Source organism: Protopterus annectens, chromosome 6.part0, assembly GCF_019279795.1.
Source record: "Protopterus annectens isolate FY-2018-M chromosome 6.part0, PAN1.0, whole genome shotgun sequence".
Classification (NCBI taxonomy): domain Eukaryota; kingdom Metazoa; phylum Chordata; order Ceratodontiformes; family Protopteridae; genus Protopterus; species Protopterus annectens.
This window is the reverse complement of record NC_056737.1, coordinates 204,530,204-204,553,175: the sequence shown is the minus strand read 5'-3', so window position 1 is coordinate 204,553,175 and position 22,972 is coordinate 204,530,204. Positions and strand designations below refer to the sequence as shown.

Sequence of the window (22,972 nt, the reverse complement as noted above, 5' to 3'; positions counted from 1 at the left end):
AATACTGAATAACTTAAAGCCCTGACAGGAGTTGCAGTTTTCATCAGCTTTACTTGCAGACCCCTGGCAAGAGAGTTAACAACCACTATTACATCAGTTTCTGCTGAAATTCACATCAGTTAAACAATGCTAGGCCTCACTACACAAATACTGCACCCTGGAGTTAATATTCAGTAATGAAATAGTTGTCTCTCCTTACCATTCTTCCTACTGCCCACCCCATCCATTACCATGGCTCTCTCCATGTGGAAGATCCCACCCTATGAAAAAAGGTTTAAGGGGGGACTTGAATATTAATCTACCCAGTGATTAAAAATAGCCTAAGATAAAGATATGATTGCTTCAACAATCCCTCCTGCAGTGAATAACTCCTATAATTACTATTGCAGAGATCCACGTGTTCCCATCAGTGTACGAGGTATACAGCATACAACATCAATACTTTAAGTAGCAAATAACACATTTAAGATTATGTCATTCACAAAAAAAATCTTTGCTCTGCATGATCAAGACAGGAACAACCTGAAGTAGTCAGAAAGCCATTTAAATGTAAGTGACACACACCTTTATTTTATTCCATTACAAAAAGGCGCAGTGCTGTCAAACATACAAAGCTACTGTAATGCATGCAGCAAGCTGATGACATTTTGATATTTGGAAAAAGACACAGCAGTTAAGCACCACAGTGGTGTGAAACCTGATTTTAAAAAATGTTAAGCAACCCATGGCAAAGTTATAAAGGCTGTGTTGGTTCCACGCTAAGCAGTAAAATCTGGCAGTACAAACGACAGCAGCAGAATTAAAGATTTGCTGTCCACCGATAACATGTCCCCAAATTCCTGCTCTTAACATAGAAAGTTACTAGAATGATAGCATGTGTGTTTGCCTGACTTACTGAATAATACAAAGTTTCTAACCTCAACAAATGACATTTAGTGTCCTCAATGTTCAGTAATTTGTCTGAAAACCACAGACTTCATGAGGAACACACCTAACATATAAGGCAAAAATCTGGACATTCTGCGAAAAGCTCCATGCACTACAAAGAATCATGAGCGTTTAGCCAGTGCTAAAGCTAGTATTATGTGTTCTCGACATAGATGCTTAGATTCACCTCTCAAATTTCACTCTAGAAGTGAATTCTTTGGCATCAATGTCTCGAGCACATAATAATGTGGTTAGCATTAGTGAACCCACTCATAATCCTCTGTTATACATATCAAACATTTTTAACACTGCAAGTACTGACTGTGCATATCAGGTGAAAAGAGTATTCATACTCCATTAAAAGGCCGAGAAAAACAAGTACACAGCATTACAAATGCACTTTTTGTGGGACATTAAAAATGAAACAACCCATTTCTCATAACAGCTATGCTTCTTTACAATTAGCAAACATTTCTGTTTTTCCTTGGAACTGCCTTTTCAGCATTTTCTTAACTATTAGCATTTTTCTTTATTTTTATTACAGTATTAATCATTTAATACCAACCTCAGCTGATGCTGGCCTGTTAGAAGGCATACACTCCTGGTCATACAAGTAAGGTATTGGTTTCCCTCATAACTGATTTGGCTCTCCTGAAGCATGCAGATCTGGTAGGCTCACAAAAGACAGTGCTACAAAACAGATGATAAAACAATAGTTATGGTTATTATTTAATACACTATTAATAATTTGAAATGAAAGTGAATTATATCTACCAACACTCTCAATACTCCCCCCAACAGAATGCCTAAAAGAGTTAAAAATTTGTTCCATTCCAAATGCAGGTAAAGCAAGAGTAATACATAAGACTACATACCACAAAACAGAATTTCTGGAAAAAAACATGCACACTCCCTCCAGTTTACTTGCAGTATGTTACTTTGCATTCCGTTTAAGTCAGTTGTATACACTGTACCTGAAATGTATTGCAGTCAGTAAAAACCATGGTAGAAAGATGGCCAATGCACTTTTATTATGAAATTTCTGGAACCCTAAATAATTTTGTTTTTTTTACATACGTGATGGACTAGCATAATCCCACAAAATTCTGCATAGTTATGGATATATATAACGAAGAGGCCACACCCATCCATCATAACATAGGGGCAAAATTCACACCTGCATGGTGGAACTTTTCACATCAGTAACCTTACAGTAAAAAGAAGCTGTACTCTATTTTAAACAAAAGTATAAATTTTATGAGAAACCTATAAATGAACCATCACCGAATGCAGAGCCAGTTATGATCTCAGAGTCAACAGCAATCAGCACAGCAGCAAGAATCAAAGGATATAGCTGTCCCAATGGAAACTCTCAGGGAGTGTGACTGGCACCGCAAATGAGTTTCTGACTGGGAGCAAGTGCAGTAACAGCTTCATTTAAGTAGGTGAAGCTGTGTAAATAAACATGGTTAACTGTTTATAGTGTGTTTGTTTTTGGAATTGTAAGCATTGATCCTAATGGTGTCTGGTCCTCTAGTCAGATTCCTAGATGCGGTGCTTTCATGTTCTCCCTGTGTTGGCATGTTTTCAATGAGTGCCCCAGTTAGCTCCCATCACCTAAAGCCATGCAGGAAGATGAACAAGGTGATCCCCTAAGCTGCCCATAGGTTTAAGTATGCATGCACATTTGGGCATCATGCAGTAGACTGGTATGTTAACCCAGGATTAGTTGTCTACCTCGCACCCAGTGACTACAGGAACAGACTCTTCACTTCCCAGACATCCTGAATATGATAGAGAGGGTTTCTGAAAATAAACAAACTAATACATAAATGAATCCTAATCCACTACCGTGAATGCAAACATTACAACTCCTGTCATGAAATACTTTCTTGTTGATACTAATCTCGGATAACTTGGAGGCAAGTCCTTTGCCTTCCTTGAGTCACTACATCACATAAAGTACAGTTTTGTACCTACCATAAATGTAGATGTCCGATAGGTATGCATCTGCAGTCCTAACATATGGGTTGTCCTGCCTCAGGCAGCCCTTCGGTCGGCCGGATTCCAAAGTCTGGGTCTGGCCTCGGCTGATGTCGCACTTCACCTGACGTCATAGCTGCTGTTTATTGGGTATAAAGGTATCAGCCGACGCCATTTTCCTCAGTGTTTCTTGCCCCAGATGGCAGGTGCCCTCTAGGAAGGCTAAATTTGGATAAATGCAAATAATTCCAAACAGTAGAGAGCAAACAATATAAAAAAATATATATACATATATACAAACAAATACACCATAATAGATTCCCCCAGCTAGCTAAAAGAGGGGTAAATACCCTAGGAATACCACAGAGGGGAAGGAGGCTGGGTAATCCTGACTGCAGATGCATACCTATCGGACATCTACATTTATGGTAGGTACAAAACTGTACTATGTCCTTCAAGGATGCATCTGTAGTCCTAACATATAGGTAGAATACCATAGCCAAACTGGGGGAGGAGGCACTAAGATAAAGATGGTGTAGTTAAGATCCCTTGCAAAACAGCAGTTGCAAAACCTGCTCGGGATCTAGAATATAAGGGAAGATTATAATGCTTGGCAAATGTATGCACGGAGCTCCAAGTAGCAGCTTCTAAAATGTCTTTGGTAGCCACTCCTCATAGGAAAGCTGTAGTGGTGGCTGTAGCTCTTGTGGAACGAGGTCTGATATTTTCAGGAGTTGTCTTTCCATGAAAAGAGTAGCAAAATCGAATGCAATTTCCTATCCATTTTGAGATTGTCTGTTTTGAAATTGCTTTTCCTTGCATTCCTGTTGCATATGCTACCAGAAGCTGGTCAGTTTTTCTGCTGGTCTTAGTTCTGTCCAGATAGTAGCGTAATTGTCTGTGCACATCCAAGGTATGTAGCAGTCTTTCCCCCTGTTCTGTGGGTTGGGGAAGAATGTAGGTAAATGAATCGCTTGGTTCAATGATACTCTGGAGACCACTTTTGGCATAAAGGTAGGGTTAGTTCTCAGAGAGACTCTGTCCTGATGGAAGATAAGGAAGGGTTGTACTTCCATTAATGCCTGTAACTCAGATACCCTTCTTGCTGAAGTGATTGCTAGCAGGAAAGCAGTTTTCAAAGACAAGAACTGTAATTCTGCTGTTGCTGCTGGTTCAAAAGGGGGAAGTGTTAACTTTTCCAGCACAAAGTTGAGATCCCATGTAGGTAAAGGTGGTTTTCTTGGAGGTTTTACATTTTTGATTCCTCTCAAAAACTGCCTGAGTAGAGGATGAGAGAAGACAGGAGGATCCATGTTGTATTCTGCTGAAATTGCTGATGCATGAATCTTAATGGAGGAGTAAGACAGGCCATTGTGGAACAATTCTGCTAAATATTCCAGGACGTGTGCTATGTTTGCCAATGAATTTTCTCCCTTTGCTGCACTCCAAATGAGGTATCTTTTCCACTTGGCTGAATAAGTCTTCCTTGTGGAGGGTCTGCGTGCCTCCAGGATAATGTCCTTAACCCTCTGGGATAAGCCTGGGTTATTTTGTTTTATGCAATATTCCAAGCAGCTAGCTGCAGTGTTTTCAAGTTTGGATGTAGGATCTTGTAGTTGTCCTGTGTTAGAAGTAAGGGACATAGAGGTAGAGGCCATGCGTGTGTCCGAGACATGCTTCTCAGTAGCGGGTACCAATGTTGCCTCGGCCAGTCTGGAGCTATCAGGATTACCCTTGGCTGATCCTCTCTGATCTTCAGTAGAACTTTGTACATCAAGGGAAGAGGTGGAAATGCATATGCTGTCAGGTTTTTCCAGCTGAAGGAAAGGGAGTCCACCCTCCAAGCAAGTGGGTGGTATGCTCTTGTGCAGAATTTCTTCAATTGGTGGTTGTGTGGGGAAGCGAACAGGTCTATCTCTGGTAGTCCCCATTTCTTTGTTATGGCTTTGAAGATATCTGGATGAAGCATCCATTCGTGAGCATCCGTGGTAGTTCTGCTTAAGGTGTCTGCTAGAGAATTTTCTTTTCCTGGTACAAATCTGGCCTGAAGTTGAATGTTGAGATTCAGGGCCACATTCCACAGGTCCATTGCCATCCGGCATAGAGGATATGAATGTGTACCTCTCTGTTTGTTGATGTACCACATGACTGTGGTATTGTCGGTCCTTATCAGCAGATGACCCTGTTGAAGGAGTGGTCTGAATGCCTGGATCGCATGTTTCACTGCCAGCATCTCCTTTAGATTTATGTGTAGATTCAGCTGGTCTTGGGTCCATAGGCCTTGAATACACTTGTCCACCATGTGTGCCCCATCCTAGGTCTGAGGCGTCCGTGGTGATGGTCTGGCTTGGATGAGGTTTGTGGAAAGGCAAGCCTCTGTTCAACTGACAGGCCTGAGCCCACCACAGGAATTCTTGCTTCAGGCATGGAATTATTGGAATCTGGGCTTCTAGACTGTGCTTGTGTTGAGACCATACATTCCTTGGGTACCATTGTAGCTTTCTCATATGCAGCCTGGCATGTGGAACCAATATTATGCAGGATGCCATGTAGCCCAGGGCTTGCAGGACTTTCCGTGCAGTAAGCCGAGTTTGTGTTGTTAATGTCATGAAGTAGGCTGGTAGTTGCTTTTGTTTTTCTTCTGTGAGAAAAGCCATCTGAGTTGATGTATCCAGTTCTGCACCCAAGAATGTTATCCTTTGGGATGGTAGAAGTCTTGACTTTTGCATGTTGACTGTGTATCCCAAGGCTTGACTTTTGCATGTTGACTGTGTATCCCAAGGCTTGCAACAGTTGTATGACATTTTCCAAATCTTTTGTTAATTTTGCCTTGTTGCCCGCTTGTATTAGGCAGTCGTCCAGGTATGGGTAAATTTGAATTCCCTGAAGCCTGCAATGAGCAATTACTGATGCCAGGCATTTCGTGAATACTCTGGGCACAGTAGATAAGCCAAAAGGCAATGCTGAGAATTGATAATGCTCTGATCCTGCAAGAAATCTGAGGTGTCTTCTGCAATCTGGTCGTATAGGGACGTGCAGGTATGCCTCCTTGAGATCTTGAGTCACCAGCCAAGACTCCTTGCCCAGCATGGGAAGAAGCTGCTGGAGGGTCAGCATTTTGAATTTTGGAACAATGAGGTATGTGTTCAGTGCGGACAAGTCTAGAATAGGTCTCCATTGATTTTCTTTTCTTGGTACAAGGAAAAGCCTGGAGTAAAATCCTTGGCCTTGTTCCATAGGTGGTACCTCTTCTATAGCTCTCATCTTTAGTAAGTTGTTGATTTGTCTTAGAGCGTCTGTTTTTTGGCTTGGTGGTAGGTTTGGCATTCCTCTCTTTTTTGGTAGAGTGTGGAAGTGAAACCTGTAGCCCTTGTCTATTGTTTGTAAAGTTCATTTGTCTCCTGTAATGTAATGCCAGTTGTTGGAAAATAAAGCTAGCTTTCCGCCCAAGGGTGCTTCCAGTTGTTCCCTGGTAGGCGGAACTAGAGCCAAGTCATTGTGTCTGCCCTGTGGAAGTGGTTGTAGTTGAATCTGTGGCAGTACTTCTCTGGTTGGTAGGTTGCCACTGACGCCCCCTGTAGGCACCCCTAGATTGACCTCTGCCTCTGGGGCGTCTATTTCTGCCTCTCTGCGCTCTGGAGTTGTCTGGAAAGGACCAATTCTTCGAAGGCCAATTTCTGCTAAACCTCGGAGGTTGGACCTGTAAGAAATCCTTGACTGTTTGGACAGATTTTGCTTTTTCTTCCACCTTCTTTAGAACCTCCTGTGCAGGGAGCCAAACAAACTTTGTTTCTCCATGGGAGCATCTAGGAGTTTTGACTTAACATGGTCTGGTAAGGATTGTTCTTTTAACCAGGCATGCCTTAGAATCACTGTTCCAGTCATAGCTGATCTAAAGGAAGCCTCCAGTGCATCATAGCCACATTTTAAGAAATGGTTACTGACCTGCTGAGAGTTATGTACCAAATCCTGAAGGGACTTGCGGTCTAAAGGTTCAGGAGAAGACAGTTTTTTTATTTAGCTGGTCTAACAAAAATTCCTGGTACTGAATCATGTGAAATTGACAGTTCAAGGCCCTGGCCGAAAGAGTAGCAGAAGTATAAACCTTTTTACCCCATCTCTAATGCTCTAGATTCCCTTTCAGAGGGAAGAGGGTTTTTGGCAGAGGCAGCTGCCACACCTTTAGGGCCCTGTGAAATGGTTTCAGGGTCTGCAACAGGAGCCTTATACAAATGGTAATGTGTGTCCGGGACCCTGTAATATCTGTCTGGTTTGGCAGGGGCTGGAGGAAGAGAATCAGGGGCAGTACAGGCATCATTATATGCATCATCAACAACTGTTAGTACTGGCGGAATGGCTAAAGGCCTACGCTGTGGTAAGTGTAAAAAGGTCCTTAGCCTTTTCCTTGAATCTGAAAAATCCTGGCCCTGCCATTGGAAGTGTTCCCTCATAGCATGCAAGGTTTCCCCAAAGGAAAATTCTTCAGGAGGAGAAGCAGAAGGAATGTAGTCTTCTGCATCAGAATCCTCATAAGGAGAATATGGGCATTCGTGAGGGTCTGCAATGTCTGAGTCATCCGAGGAATAATCTGTAGAGACAGGTTCCAGGGGTTCAGTCCTAGGCCTCTTGTCTGGAGGGGGCTGAGAGGCCCTGTCTGGGTGAGGTTGGGATCCCCTGATCAAAGAAATGAGATCCTCAGCCAGGCTGAGTATTTGGGAACTAGAGGTAGGCCTATGTAAAGGACTTTTAGCAGGTAAGGCCTTAGAAGATTTAGCTGCTTTAGCCCTGGCAAACGCCTTGATAGACATAGAAGCATGGGGGTCTAGCAGCCCCACGTGCAGGGGTAGAAATGTCTAAAGGAATAGTGTCTGACAAATCCTGGGTACCTGCTTCTGTAGCAGTAAATTCAGTAGCAGATTCAGCCATGCTCTGTGAGGCCTCGGCTATCGGAGGCATGTTTTCGGCCGAAGGAAGAACCGGAGGCTCGGTTTCAGCCGAAACAGAGACACTCGCGGTCGGCCTAACCGTGGTTTCAGCCAAAACCGCGGGCCGCGAGTGTCGGTCCTTTTCCTTGCGCTTTTTAGCTAAATGAGTAGTCGGAGTCTCCGACGGCATTTTGTATGCAAAAGCGGGACCAAACAACTCCTCTGCAAACTCCGACCGACGTCTAAGTGTCCGTCGGTTGAAGGAAGCACAGGCTAGACAAGCTGATACGTCGTGGTCTGGGCCTAAACAAGGAAGGCAGTAAGAGTGGAAATCCTTATGAGGTATTTGTTTCCCACAAGTTAAACAATTATTTACTTTGTCTGACATCGGCTGAGGCAAGAAAGAGTCCCCAACGGGTACTTAGCTTTTTAGAAGTCTTCGTGGTAGAAATCTCTGGATCTGACCGACCGGCACTTGCGAACAGCTTCTGCTTCGGGCACCGCGCGGCAAGAAAGACTGAGGAAAATGGCGTTGGCTGATGCCTTTATACCCAATAAACAGCAGCTATGACGTCGGGTGAAGTGCAACATCAGCCGAGGCCAGACCCAGACTTTGGAATCCGGCCGACCGAAGGGCTGCCTGAGGCAGGACAACCCATATGTTAGGACTGCAGATGCATCCTTGAAGGACATCTGGACATTACTTGAATGACATAATACCATGTTAGCTATTTTCCTGGTCTTTGTAGAGTGTCTGTTTTCCAAGCCTCATGATACATCCACAAAGCAAGTAAGGAATAAGACAAAACAAGGTGCATCTCATGGTCTAATGACAGTATCATTACTGCATAAGAAAGCATAAGACACTACATGCTTCTGGCACCAGGGAAGATCTTTTATCAGATGCCAGTCTTTACTTATGCATATAAAACAGATTCTGTATTTATACAGTGTTTTTTATCGGAGTATCTTTGTAATGTATTACACCTTAAGCTACTGCATGTTGATAAAACTGATCCTGATATGTTCAGTATTCATTTTACTGTAAATGATCTGGGTTCATATTATAACATCGAACGCTGAAAACAGTCAACGGTGTTACATCAACACATTCAGCGAACGCTGAAAATGTCGAAACCACAGAACAGCGATTTCTTTCCTAGGGAAAGAAATCGCTGTTTCAACCCCCCCAAAAAAAACAGTGAACACTTACAAACACATACACACATACCCTAATCCTAATTATACCCCCCAAAACTAGTAAAGAACTAAATACACATATGCACGTAACCCAACCATACATCTAACAAAAAAAAAAACAGCAAACATTTTAAAACATATGCACTTACCTTAACCCGCACCCTAACCCTAAGGTCAGTAACTCTCGCACATTTACATAAACAGTGCCAAACACAAACACATGTACCTTAACCCTAATCCCACCCCCCCCCCCACAAAACAAAAGTAAACAGCTAAAAACACACACACACAAGTAACTCAACCATACATCATATTCTTCTTGCAGCTTTTCCTGGTTAGAGGTCGCCACAGTGGATCACCTGTCCGCTCATGATTGGCAGTGGAGTTTTATGGTGTCGAGTTGCCAGCCCAGCGCCCAACCTTTCACAGAAGCCACACACACGCACTCACACCTAGGGCCAATTTAGAGTGTCCAATCCACCTACAGCATTGTCTTTGGGATGTGGAAGGAAACCGAAGCACCCAGAGGAAACCCACGCGACCACAGGGAGGACATGCAGACTCCACACAGAAGGCACCCCAGCAGAGAATAGAGCCGGACAGCCTCTTGCTGTGAGGCGGCAACGCTAAGCACTGCGGCCACCCAGAACAGGGTTTGCAATGTTATACATTAAAAAAAGAAGTTATGTTCTTACCATAACGTTTCATGTGAGTTGTCCATCTCGCCATTCATTCCCAACTGATGGGCTCGGAGCCAATCCCCAGCCCCGACTCGGCCAATCCCTCCACAAGCTCATAGTTCCCAACCAGCCCGAGGCCAACTCCCCACCCCACAACCATACATCTAATGCAAAATAAAAAAACAGTAGGCACTTTCATAAATATGCACTTACGTTAACCCGCACCCTAACCCTAAGGTCAGCAACTGTTGCACAATCACACTCCAGAGTTATACCAGACAAGGAACCACACTACACTCCAGAACAGGCAAAGCAACGAAGCGGTCTAGTGACTTCTTTCCCAGGGAAAGAATTAGCTGAACAGCCGCTTCACTGTTTTGCCTGTTCGCCCTACATATGTTGACAAAAACGCATTTGAAAAAATACGTTTTCGTCGTTCTAATATGAACCCAAATTATCTTTACTCCTTAACCTCTGCACCATCAATTTTCTTTATCCTCTTTATGCAATTCAAGTCGGCAGGAGAATGAAGCCAATTCCAGCAATCAATGAGCATGAGAGACAGGGCCCACACACAAAGTCTCACACTCTGGGCCAATTTAGCATCATACATGCTCCTGACAACAAATCTATGGAATCTAATATTAAATTGGGAACTCCAAAATAAATAGGGAGAAAACACCAACTACAAAGATTACACATTCAGTAAAAAATTCAATGAGACTTTTCAAAAGGTAACAGAAAAAAAATAGAGAACAGCATTAAAACTCATTTCAGATCACCACTTTTTATACAGGTCTCAAAAACGTTCCTGTTTTATCTTTTAATAAGATTAATCTGCCAAGTTTTTAACAGCCAAGTGGTAATCTACACCTACTGATACATTTCCCTTGGAATCAAGTAAAATCTGTCCTCTCAGGAATCAAATGAAGTATTAGCTAGATGTCATGTCACAGGTTAGTATTTGGCTATCTGCCCTTATGGGCCATTTTGAGCGTAGCTAATTTCCCTTTTTGTGCTTGAATTAACCTATCTCATTTGGTTAGAGACTGGCCTTACCATCTTGTGTTCTGTTTGATAATAAGAAGTTATGTACTCACCATAACGTTCCATCTGAGCAGGTATCTTCATTTGTCTGCAACCTTTGGGATATAGATCCGATCTCGGATCCGAGCCAGCAACTTCTACCACAGCATAGATCCGAGCTCCTAGCTCCTCCCTTTACCCATAATCCCCTGCCAACCCTGACTGACCTCAGATCAAGTTTGTCCCATATAACAACTTGCTAGTGTGTCCCAGAAGGGAGCGTAACCAAAAAAAAAAAATTCCTGCACAGTGAGCAGCTGCACAGCCCTCAAATCAACTGTGTAAAAAGGAAAAAAAAGTGGAGCCAGCAAACATTGATACAATAAGGTCCAAATTTATTATAGGTTAACAAACCTACACATTTATGTTACAGACCGGTTTCGGTAGAAAAACACAACCTTCTTCAGTGTATTAGAACAAAACATAAATGTGGTAAGCTAATATAGAGGCATCTAAGTCCCTATTGGTGGGTCATAAATTCTCATTGAGACCAGGTGGGAATAATCCCCCAAGTTTAATTATCCATTTCTTCTCTTTATTATTGAGAATTTGGTGCCATCCTAGTTTGTTTGTCCTGTTTCCCGATATAATGTCAATAATAATAAAAGTGAATTTGGCAGAATTATGTACCAAAAAATGTTTGTACAGTGCACTACTAGTTTTCTTGTTACGAATGTTACTAGTATGCTCTGATATTCTAATTCTGAATGGTCGTGAAGTTTGTCCTATGTAAAATGCGCCACAATGACAACTGGCCATGTAAATAATCCAATCACTACTACAGTTTGCGAAAAAATTGATGTCATATACCTGTGAACAGTTCCTGCTGGAAAATTGTTTGGATTTATTGAGTTTATCGCAGTGGGTGCAATGTCCACATGGAAAACAGCCTGTTAAAGGCTCCCCAGAAAGTGTAGTTTGTTTAAATTGCATATTTGTGGTCTTGTTGCCATGTTTGAAATGATTAAAGAAACCACCTAGGTTTTTCCCTTTCCTGTATGAAAATAGACACTGGTTTGGAATAAAATTGGAGATGTCTGGATCATATTGTAAAATATTCCAATGTCTATTGATGCTTGCAATCAATTGATTAGTGTTGCGAGCATATGTGGTAGTAAATCTAAGTGTGGTACAATCCTTGGGAATCCGTTCTTTGTATTGTAGAAAGTCCGCTCTATTGGAAAAATCTGTCATATTACTTGCATTAGTCACATAACCCATACCATAGCCTCTTGACCTAAATCGTTCTGTAAGCTCCTGCCTGTGATGTTGGAAAGTGGAATCTGTGGAGCAAATGCGTTTGATACGAATGAACTGTGACTTGGGAATATTACGTATTACGTGGGGTGGATGAAAACTAGAACCATGTAAAATTGTGTTAAATTCAGGATGTTTCCTGAATACCTCTGTGGAGAGTGTATTATCAATCTATCTGTTTGGTAATGGAAACATCCAAAAAAGTGATTTTGTTGTAGTCATAATGGACTGTAAATTCCATACCCCATTTGTTGTGATTTAAATATGAAACAAAATCTCTCAAACCTGGTATGTCCCCTCTCCAAACCATCCAGCAGTCATCTAGTAGTGTCGCCATATGTCAATGTTTTCTAGGAAGCTGTTATTGTGGCAATCATATATGAGATGGTGTTCTACAAACGCCATGAAAAGATCTGCATATATTGGGGCAAAGGATGCTCCCATGGCTGTGCCCTTTACTTGCCAATAACATTTGTCTTGGTAATAGAAAACATTGCTGGTTAGCACAAATTTGGCTAGTTCTACCAAGAATGAGTTAAATAAGGGTTGGTATAACCCAGCTTTGTCTAACCAAAAAGACAATGCCTCCAACCCGGATTTGTGAGGGATATTGGTATATAATGAACATACATCAAGAGTGCACATAAGCCAATCCTCCTCCAACTGACTATCTGATATGATGTTGAGAAACATGGTGGTGTCATGTATACGTGACCTTACCAAACTCAGCAAAGGTTTGAGATGTAAAGTCAGAAACAAGGAAAGGGGTTCTGTGATGTACCCTTTCCCTGAAACAATTGGTCTCCCCGGAGGGTTGACCAGATTCTTATGTGTCTTGGGTAAAAAATATATGTATTGTGTCGCGGGATCATGTACAATGAGTTGTTGTGCGGTTTCATTTGTGATAATAGATTCATCCCTGGCCCAAAGAACAAAATCTTCAATCTGCTTCATGAACCTGGATGTGGGATTCATGATCATAGGTGAATAGTATTTTTGGTCAGAAAGTTGTCTCATCGCCTCCTTATCATAATCCAACCAATTTAAAATTACCACAGCACCCCCTTTGTCAGCAGAAATGATTACAATATCTTCGTTATTTTGTAACTCAATAATAGCCTGTTTCTCTGCTAAAGAAATGTTGTTAGGTTTGAATCGAACATCTTGCCCAGAGAAATGAAGATCTTTGAGAATATTTCTCTGAAATTGCAGAACCAGAGGGTGCATGGGTGGATTAAATGTGGATTTATGGTAAATAAATTTATCACTCCGTGAAAAACTAGAATCACCAAAAAACAATTTAAGATTCAGTAATCTACAAAACGAAAAAACATCTTGAGCCATGTTATCCTCAGAAGTGATAAAACCAGGTACAAATGATAACCCTTTATTCAAGACAGACAATTGTGTAGGTGAAGGTACATAATCAGATAAATTCAGAACATTGTTATCAAAGGACTGATTTATTTCTGCATTACCATTTGTAATAGGCCCTGAATGTTGGTTATGCCTTCTATGTTTCCTTCCCCCCCTATGCTGCTTTGACCTAAAGGGACAGTACCTGTATTCCTTTTGGGGGCCGGTGATCCAATTGCAGACTGTGGCTCACTGTCAGTACATGAGGAGACGTCCTCAGTAGAGAAAGCAGAGGTTTGACCAGATCTTTTAAGAATTGACCTAGGTCGTTTTTTCCTGGAAGATCGATTAAAAGTGGGGGTGAACCTGACTTGTTTTGTGTTGTTCACAAAAGGATTAGAAGTTTGATAATCCCCTTGATCCCTCTGAAACTTCTTGAGTTTTCTAGTCTGCAATTGTTCTTCCAGTATTTTAAGGTCCCCTGCTATTTTGGTCAAATTAGTTTGGAAAGAGGGTTCATCCTCATAAGGTTTGATATCCTCGACTAGCCTGGTGACCAACTGGATTTCAGAATCTATAGTCCTGTCGTAAAATCTGGATAAAGATTCTACAAAAGATATGGTTGCCTGCTGCTGAATAGATGACCACTGTTCGAGAAGTTCCTCATCAGCATTAGAGACAAGTGGCTGAATACGTACTCTGAGGACCCTGGGTGTAATGCCTTTGGCCAAATAGGCCTTGAAAAGTTTTGAATGCCAGATATTCGATCTCAGGGTTTTAAGATGTAAAAAAAGATCATGAAAGGCAGAAGCACATTTGGATGCAGAATCAGGTGTACCCAAAGTAGTGGTACTGTCACCAGTGTTGCAACTCAGGCCAAAGGCTCTGAGGTCCTCTCTATCCGAAGATAGGCCTGTTATAAAACTGGCAAGATCCATCATGAAAAAAAGAAAAAAACTGACAATATAGTCAAAAAACTAAGTCAGCAAATAATGATATTAAATCCGGGACAATAACAGCCCAAAACTATCAGCTGTGTCCCTTATTAGAATGTGGAATACCAAAAAATGTTATTGTTAATGATGAACCACCACAGTGGTATATTAATAATACAACAGGCAACCAATACTGGCAGGACTATAGCCAGAGGTATATAAAATCAAAAAATAGCAATTTGTCCTTTATGAGGATGAACCACAACCCATAACACATCAGCTCATGTGATAAATATGGGAAAAGTATGTTGTAAAAAAAATATATTAATGAGCCACGACCCAACCAATTGAGATACAAAAAAAACCTTGTGGCAATTCAAAATGAATTATTCATTGAATAGACTTGCCAAGTCTGATGAATCCTATAACATGTTTCATAAAAATCATGGGAAATATACAGTAAGTCCAATTGGAAGCAGAAAGTGATCAGACTCAATGCCAAAAAATGAGGAAGCAAAACAACAATGGTAAAATTGTAATGTCCCAATTGATAATACAAAAAAGTCTTATATGGGATTATCAAAAACCCAAACTGGTTTCATGTGAATGCATAGCAATGTATCAAAGGGATCATGCGATAAAAAATCCCTAGACAGTGTTAGAAAACATATGTGAAGGCTGACTTGTCAATGGTATATTATAAAAAAGATTATTGACCAAAGTTGCACCATACAAAAGACCAAAACATATAGCAAGAATACTAAAGATTTCAGAATACAATTACAATATGGTCTCTATTATCAAAAATAAACACATGTAAGCAACATTCTTCCCCAAAAAATCATAGTCAACCTATCCTATTAGGCAATTAACAATAATGGGGATATGTGCAAACAATTGTGGACAGGGATATGTCCATCAAAAACCCTGAAAGGCAAAATGTTGGTGAACAAAATACATTCAAACACCACGAACGTATTATACAAACAACTGGTCCGAATGACCATACAAGTACTGAGCCAACTGTAGACAAAAGTAACTTTACCAACAAGAATGTTAACAATAGTCAACAAGTTGTAATTATAATCTTAAGAAAGAAAAGGGACTCATGTAAGACAACTCCTACTTAGAATCATATTGGTCAGGGGGAAGGCGGGTGCGATGGTTGCAGACAAATGAAGATACCTACTCAGATGGAATGTTATGGTGAGTACATAACTTCTTAATCTGAAGTAGGCACTTCATTTGTCAGCAACCTTTGGGACAGAGTCCCCAGCTACCTGAATCTTGGGTGGCCTTCATGGAAGGATATTCCGGAGCACTGCACAGCCAAAGGACGCCCTACCTCTGGAGACAACATCCAGTTTGTAATGGCTGATAAAAGTATGGGATGAAGCCCAAGTGGCTGCGGAACAAATATCATCCAAGGGAACCCTAAATCTAAAAGCAGCCGATGTAGCAACGGCCCTAGTAGAATGAGCACGGACTCCCTGAGGTGCAGGCCTTCCCGAACTCTGATATGCTAAGAGAATACAACTAGCTATCCATCATGACAGGGTAACTTTAGAAACCGACTTGCCTAGGTTGGTTTTGGCAAAAGAGACAAACAACTGGTCGGATTGTCTATGACCAGCCGTTCGATGAATATAAAAGTGCAGTTGTCTGTGCACGTCCAAAGAATGCAGCTTATATTCTCCTTTGTTCTGATAGTTGGGGAAGAACATGGGAAGATTAATAGATTGATTAATGTTTGCTTCAGAAGATACCTTAGGCAGAAAAGACGGATTGATCCTGAGGTAAACTCTATCCTGATGGAAGGCCAAATACGGTGGTTTGACACAGAGAGCCTGAAGTTCAGAGACTCTCTTAGCTGAAGTAATGGCCACCAGAAAGGCCGTTTTCCAAGAGAGGTATTTGAGATCAACCGTGGCCGCCAGCTTGAAAGGGGGGCTTGTCAAGGCCTGTAGAACTAAAGATAAATCCCATGGGGGTAACTACCTCCCTGGCAGGAGGTCTGAGGAGGAAGGTACCCTTAAGGAAAGCTTTACAGAGCTTGGAGGTAATAAGAGGGCCAGACTCATGCCCTACATGATAGTGCGAAATCGCTGCTAGTTGCACCTTGACTGTAGAACAGCTAGCCCCCTGATGAAAAAGGGTAGTTAGAAAAGGGTAGTTAGAAAATCCAAAACCGATGTTAAAGGTGCTGTAAAAGGATCTAAATGACGGTGCTCAGTCCAGATGGAAAAGCGTTTCCACTTACTCCAATAGACCTTTCTGGTGGATGGCTTGTGTGCTGCTACTAGAATGGCTTTGACTGGTGAGTAGATTCCAGGAGTCCTTATCAGGAGTGGAACTGGAGCAACCAAGCCGTCAGCTTGAGGTTGACCAGGTTGGGGGTCGGAAGACCCAGGGGGTGAGTAATGAGATCCGGAAGGGGATCCAGAATCCAGGGTGGATGAATCAGGTGAGACCATAGGTATGGAAACCACGTCTGACGAGGCCAGAATGGGACAATGAGGATCATCTTGCTCCCCAACCGACTGGCTTTCTGTAAAGGTTTTAGCATCAGGGGCAGTGGAGGGTAAGCATAAAGAAGACCGGGAGGCCAAGCATGTACTAGACAGTCTCTCGGGGACTCCCCCAGAGGGGGGATTAGAGCGAAGTAACTGTTGCATTTGGTATTTGAGGGAGAGGCAAAAAGATCGCAACAGGGTTGCCCCCATTGGGCAAATATCCGCTCTGCTACTAGAGGATTGAGAGACCATTCGTATGGGGTCAGGATCGTACGACTGAGCCTGTCTGCTAGGATGTTGGGCCGTCCCGGAATGTGCGTTGCAATGAGAAAGCAGTTGGTGGATATCGTCCATTCCCATACTCTTATGGCCTCGCGACAAAGAAGATAAGACCTGGTTCCCCCCTGTTTGTTGATGTGCCAGACCACTGACATGTTGTCCGTATGTACCACAATCGTCCCAATGGGAAGAAGATCGTGAAGTGCCTGCAACGTCAAAAGCACTGCCCTCATCTCTAGGACATTGATATACAAGGAGGTCTCTATGTCATTCCACGTGCCTTGGACCGTTCTGCCTGAATAATGCCCCCCACCCCACCCCAGGCGAGAAGCGTCCGTGGTCACTGTGGCGATGGGAGGAGGCATCGAGAATTGGCTTCCTGTGTGGAGGCTCTGGGACTGGAGTCACCACACGAGCGACCTTCTGCAAGTCCCGTTTAGGGGAATGGGATGGTACAGGGGGTTGCGAGACAGGGACCATTGCACCTTAAGGGTCCACTGCAGGGCCCTCATATTCAGACGGGCCAAGGGCAGCAGAGAAATTGCTGCTGCCATGGACCCTAGAGCCCTCAGGACCAATTCCACTGGTGGAGCTTGAAGTTGGAGGATGGCCTGTACATGCAACCTCAGGTTCTGAAGCCGATTTGGAGTCAGGAAAGCAAGCATTAGTTTGGAATCCAGTCTCGCCCCTATGAAATCTATTACCTGTGTAGGAGCCAGAAAGGATTTGGCCATGTTGACCGTCAATCCTAGACGTGGAGCAAGATTGAGGAAGTAATCCCTGCATGAACAGAGCAGATGCCTTGTTGGGGCGGTAAGGAGCCAGTCGTCCAGGTACGGGAAGACCTGAATTCCCTGGAATCTCAGGTGGGCCGCTATTGCCGCTAAGACTTTGGTGAACAACCTGGGGGCTGAGGTGAGACCGAAGGGGAGGGCCCTGAACTGAAAGTGACTGGCTCCCAGCCGGAAGTGGAGAAACCTCCTGGAGCGTCTGTCCACTAGAATGTGATAGTACGCATCCTTGAGGTCTATCGAGCACATCCAATCGTTCTCCCGTAACAGGGAGAGAATAGATTGCAGCGTGACCATCCGGAACTTTTCTTTGGGTACTGCCACGTTCAAGAGAGAGAGGTTGAGGATGGGCCTCAAGTCCCCTGTCTTTTTTGGCACCAGAAAGAACCTGGAGTAAAACCCTGATCCGAGCTGATCTGGGGGGACGGGTTGGATGGCTCTTTTTTGTAAAAGCTGCTGAATTTCTGTAGCAGCCGCCTCCCTCTGACTGGGTGGTACGTCGGGGAGGCTTCTGGTTTTGGGGATTACAATAAAGGAAATTTGGTAACCTCTGGATATGATGCGAAGCACCCAGCGATCTGTTGTTATGGACTCCCACATTGCTAGGTGCCTCGAAAAACGCCCCCCGACTGCCTCCAGAGTGGAGCAGCTGGGCAACCCCTCAGGGGTTCTGCGTGGGCCTCTCAGAGAAGGGTTCTCTGGACCCAAAATCCCTGGGACCCCCTCTGCCTCTAGGGAGGCGTCCTCCCTGTCCTCCTCTGCCATGAGAGGACTGGTTATCCGGAGCAGACTGGGATTGATGCGATTTCCGGAATCGCATCTTCTTCTGACCCTTTTGGTTCTTGGAAAAGGACCTCTGGGGAGCAGAGAAGCGGACTCCGATGGCAGACAACGTCTTCCCGTCTTTCTCGCTCTGGACTAAAGTGTCGCGACCGGTTTTGCCAAACAGAGCAGAACCATCAAAGGGGGCATTCGCGAATGACACCTTAAAGGGTTCAGAGAAGTCACAATGTTGGAGCCAGGCTTGTTGCCTCATGACCAGGCCGACTCCGCCAGCTCTAGCGGCTCCCTCAGTGGCATGAGACAAAAGCTGCATAGAGGTGTTAGAAATGGACCGTAGAGTGGACATTCGGGAGGAGTACAGTTGTTTGTCCCCTTCCAACATGGACTCTGGGGGGGAGGCAGCGTATTCTTTTATTAGATCCCGCTGCATCCGGATGACGTGTGCCATACAGTTCAGCGCCCTCATCGAGAAGGTTGCTGAACTGAAGGCCCACTTCCCAAGGCGGTCCATCGCACGAGACTCCTTGCTCGGTGGGTGGACCGTGGGGCTCTCCTGAGCCAACTCTCTCTTGGTGGCCGCTGCCACCAACATGGCATCCACAGGGGGACCTCTGCTCCAATGGGTTCTCTCTGCGGGGGCACTCAAGATCCTGTCCAGGCGCTTGGGGACTGGCTCTACAGTGTCTGGCTCCCTCCAAGCCCTGGTGGCGATAAGGTCCACCAGGGGGTTGGGGGGGGGGCATCCAAGAAGTAGATGGCCCTGCTTCAAATGCCTCTAAGAATACGGACTCACCGGAGGAAGACTTGGGGGCAGACCAACCCTCCCTGATCCTAAGCATTTCCATGATGTCTCCAAAGGAGACATCCTCGGGGGGTGACCTTGGGGAGCCTTCCCCTTCATCTAAGTCCGTATCTTCCATAAGGGACTCGGGGGAGTCCACGTGCCTCCTCTTACACTTAGACTTGTGAGGAACCTCCTCGGGGGGGGGGGGGGGGCTGTCCGAGGAAGTCTCACCAGCAATGTCATGTTCTGAAGGAACACCCCGAGGTGCTGAAGCAGGCTGCCCCAAAGGCTGGGTGATGGGAGCCTGGACCAGCTGAGAGGGAGTGCAGGGGGGAGCCGAAGCCAGGACCGGAGGTCTGGATGCACTCAACAATGCCCTCTTCACCGCAGCGAAAGCCAAGGGGGAGCCGCCCTCGATCGGATCCGAGAGTCGACTCCCACCCGGATCCAAAGCGGGGACCGGACCCGGGGCCGAGACCATCTGATCCAAAGGACCCACGTGCTCTGACAGGGACAGAGCCGAAAGCACACTGAATCCCTCGGATCCAAAGCTCGACCCGCGGCTCCGAGAGGTCAGATCCGACAAACTCGAGGGAACAGTCGGAGCCGAAGTGCCCAGCACTGTTGGCTCCGACCCACCCCCGGATCCAACACGGCTCGGCTCCGAATACTCCGAACCCGGAAAACGGGTTGGAAGAAGGAGGGGGTGGAGGCAAGAGCACTCCCATCTGCAGCTGGGCCTGGATGAACCTCCTCATCATCCGGTCCATGTCTGCATCCGACATGCTATAAGTGGACCTCAAAGAGGCCACCGAGGCAGGCCTGGAGTGCCGCCTCGATGAGGACCGGGTCACCCCCTCCTCTGGTCCTGGTGAGAAGCAAGGGGATCGGATCCGAGGAGGAGGCGATCCGGAAACCCTGGAGGGAGAAGCCCGTTTGGCGGGCGGGGCCGAGGAGGAGCCCTCGGCCCGCCGCTTATGGTGCTTCTCTCTCCTTCGTAGACGAAGCGGGAGGGTGAGTCGCAACCGGAGGGAGGGAGGCAGGAGTGGCCGCCACCGAAGGCTGGATAGCGGCCACAGAAGTACCGGAGGCCAGAGCCGGATCTGGGGGCAAAAGGCCTGCCAGAATCAGCTTCGACCTCCGGTCCTTAAGTGCCCTGGGGTTGAACGCCGCGCAGATCGCGCATCCAGAGGAGAGGTGTTCAACCCCAAGGCACCTAACGCACCAAGTGTGGCCATCCGCCGGTGAAAGCTTATGGCCACACTCGGTGCACTTAGAAAAAATGGCTTTAGGGGCCTCTGACATTTTTAAATAAAGGAAAAACACACTCACTAGGCCCCTACACACACCACACACACACACTACGACCAGAAAATTTAGTTAGCTAAAAAAGGGCTATAGGGGTACCTAAGAAATCACTCTCACTCACAGCAAAAGAAAAAAGGAAGAAAATGGAAATTTTTTCCTCACAAAGTTTCGATCAAACAGGAGCTCAGGAACCTAGCTTGTAGCTTGAAGCGCGGCAAACTAGATCTGGGGTCAGTCAGGGTTGGCAGGGAATTATGGGTAAAGGGAGGAGCTAGGAGCACGGATCTATACTGTGGCAGAAGTTGCCGCCTCGGATCCGAGATCGGATCCGTATCCCAAAGGTTGCTGACAAATGAAGTGCCTACTTCAGATTTACATATTACCCCTAATGAGAATAACTGGAAAGTACAGTTTTGTACCTACCATAAATGTAGATGTTCGAGGATCCACATTGCTGCAGTCCTTACTATTGGGTAGTCCGCTGTCCAGTCGGCCCGAATACCAGAGTATATGGCTGACATCGGTCAGGGCGCATTAGACTGACGTCAGTACGTCAGGGTACTAATGCGCATGACCGACGTCATATCCTCAGTCTTTTCTTGCCCCAGATGTCAGAAGACCCTAAAAAGACAATGGCCCAAAATACCTGCACCAAAAATATGTACAATATATACAAAAATATATACAAAAATATCAGCATATAACCTCACCTACACAACCACCCCTAAACAGAGGGGAAGGAGGAGGTAAATTGGACTGCAGCAATGTGGATCCTCGAACATCTACATTTATGGTAGGTACAAAACTGTACTATGTTCTTCGTTCCACATTGCTGCAGTCCTTACTATTGGGTAGAATCCCAAAGCAGAGGTAAGGGAGGCTGGCAAATCATAAAGAAGTAGGAGCTGACAACATGCCTTGCAAAACAGCTGTGGCAAAACCAGCCCTAGACTTAGAGTAGATAGGAAGGTGATAATGCTTGGAGAAAGTATGCACTGAACTCCAAGTAGCTGCCTCCAAAATATCCTTAGTTGCCACCCCCCTTAGAAATGCTGTTGAAGTGGCAGTAGCCCTAGTGGAATGAGGCCTAATCCCAGCTGGAATCTCCTTGCCATGATGGGAATAACAAAATGCAATGCAAAACCCAATCCACCTAGAAATAGTTTGTTTTGACACAGGCTTGCCCTGAACTCAAAGCAAAAGAAACAAACAACTGCTGAGACTGCCTAAAATCCTTAGTCCTGCTTAAATAATAACACAATTGCCTGTGTACATCTAAAGTGTGCAAAATCTTTTCCCCTTTATTTTGGGGTCTGCATAAAAAGTAGGCAAATGAATAGTTTGGTTTAAAGCCACACTAGAAACCACCTTAGGCATAAAGGAAGGATTAGTACGTAATGATACCCTATCCTTATGGAAAATCAAAAAAGGGCTCTACTGCCATAAGGGCCTGCAACTCAGACACCCTTCTTGCAGAAGTAATAGCCAACAGAAAAGCAGTCTTCCATGACAAGTATTTCAATTCAGCAGTAGCCGCAGGCTCAAAAGGTTGTAGAGTAAGTTTTTCCAACACAAAATTGAGATCCCAAGCAGGAGTAGGAGCTCTACGTGGGGGTCTTAAATTCTTTGCCCCTCTAAGAAACTGCTTGAACAAAGGATGCGAAAATAATGGTGGGTCACAATCATAGTGAGCTGAAATTGCTGCAGCATGAATCTTAATGGAAGAGAAGGACAAACCCTTGTCCAATAACTCAGTAAGATATTGAAGAGCCACACTCAAATTAGGCTCAGAAATCTCCAAATTCTTTGCTGTACTCCAAAATAAAAATCTCTTCCATTTTTCTGCGTACACTTTCCTTGTACTAGGTCTTCTAGCTTCCATAATCACATTTAAAACTTGTTGAGGAAGTTGAGACCTGCTGTGTTTCAACACAGAATATGCCAGGCTGTTAGATGAAGAGAGTGAAGCTTGACATTGAGCAGATGACCGTCCTTCTGAGATAACAGATGAGGAATCAAAGGTAAAGGCCATGGAGGCTTCCTTACCAGACTCCTTAGTAGTGGGTACCAGTGTTGCCGAGGCCAATCTGGAGCTATCAAAATCATCCGTGGCTTGTCTTGTCTGACTTTTAATAGCACCTTTGGAAGAAGAGGCAGAGGTGGAA

The 22,972-nt window shown here is 44.5% G+C and overlaps 1 protein-coding gene across 5 annotated transcripts in view; it reads right to left on the bottom strand.

The window, feature by feature from the left end:
- Positions 1 to 22,972, bottom strand: part of FUT8 (fucosyltransferase 8) — a 2,643,272-nt gene that overhangs the window by 1,197,126 nt on the left and 1,423,174 nt on the right. For all 5 annotated transcript variants that reach the window (XM_044073921.1, XM_044073918.1, XM_044073919.1 and 2 more), the window contains one exon: positions 1,493 to 1,617. The gene's annotated coding sequence lies outside the window, so the exon portion shown is untranslated. The remainder of the gene's footprint in view (positions 1 to 1,492; positions 1,618 to 22,972) is intronic.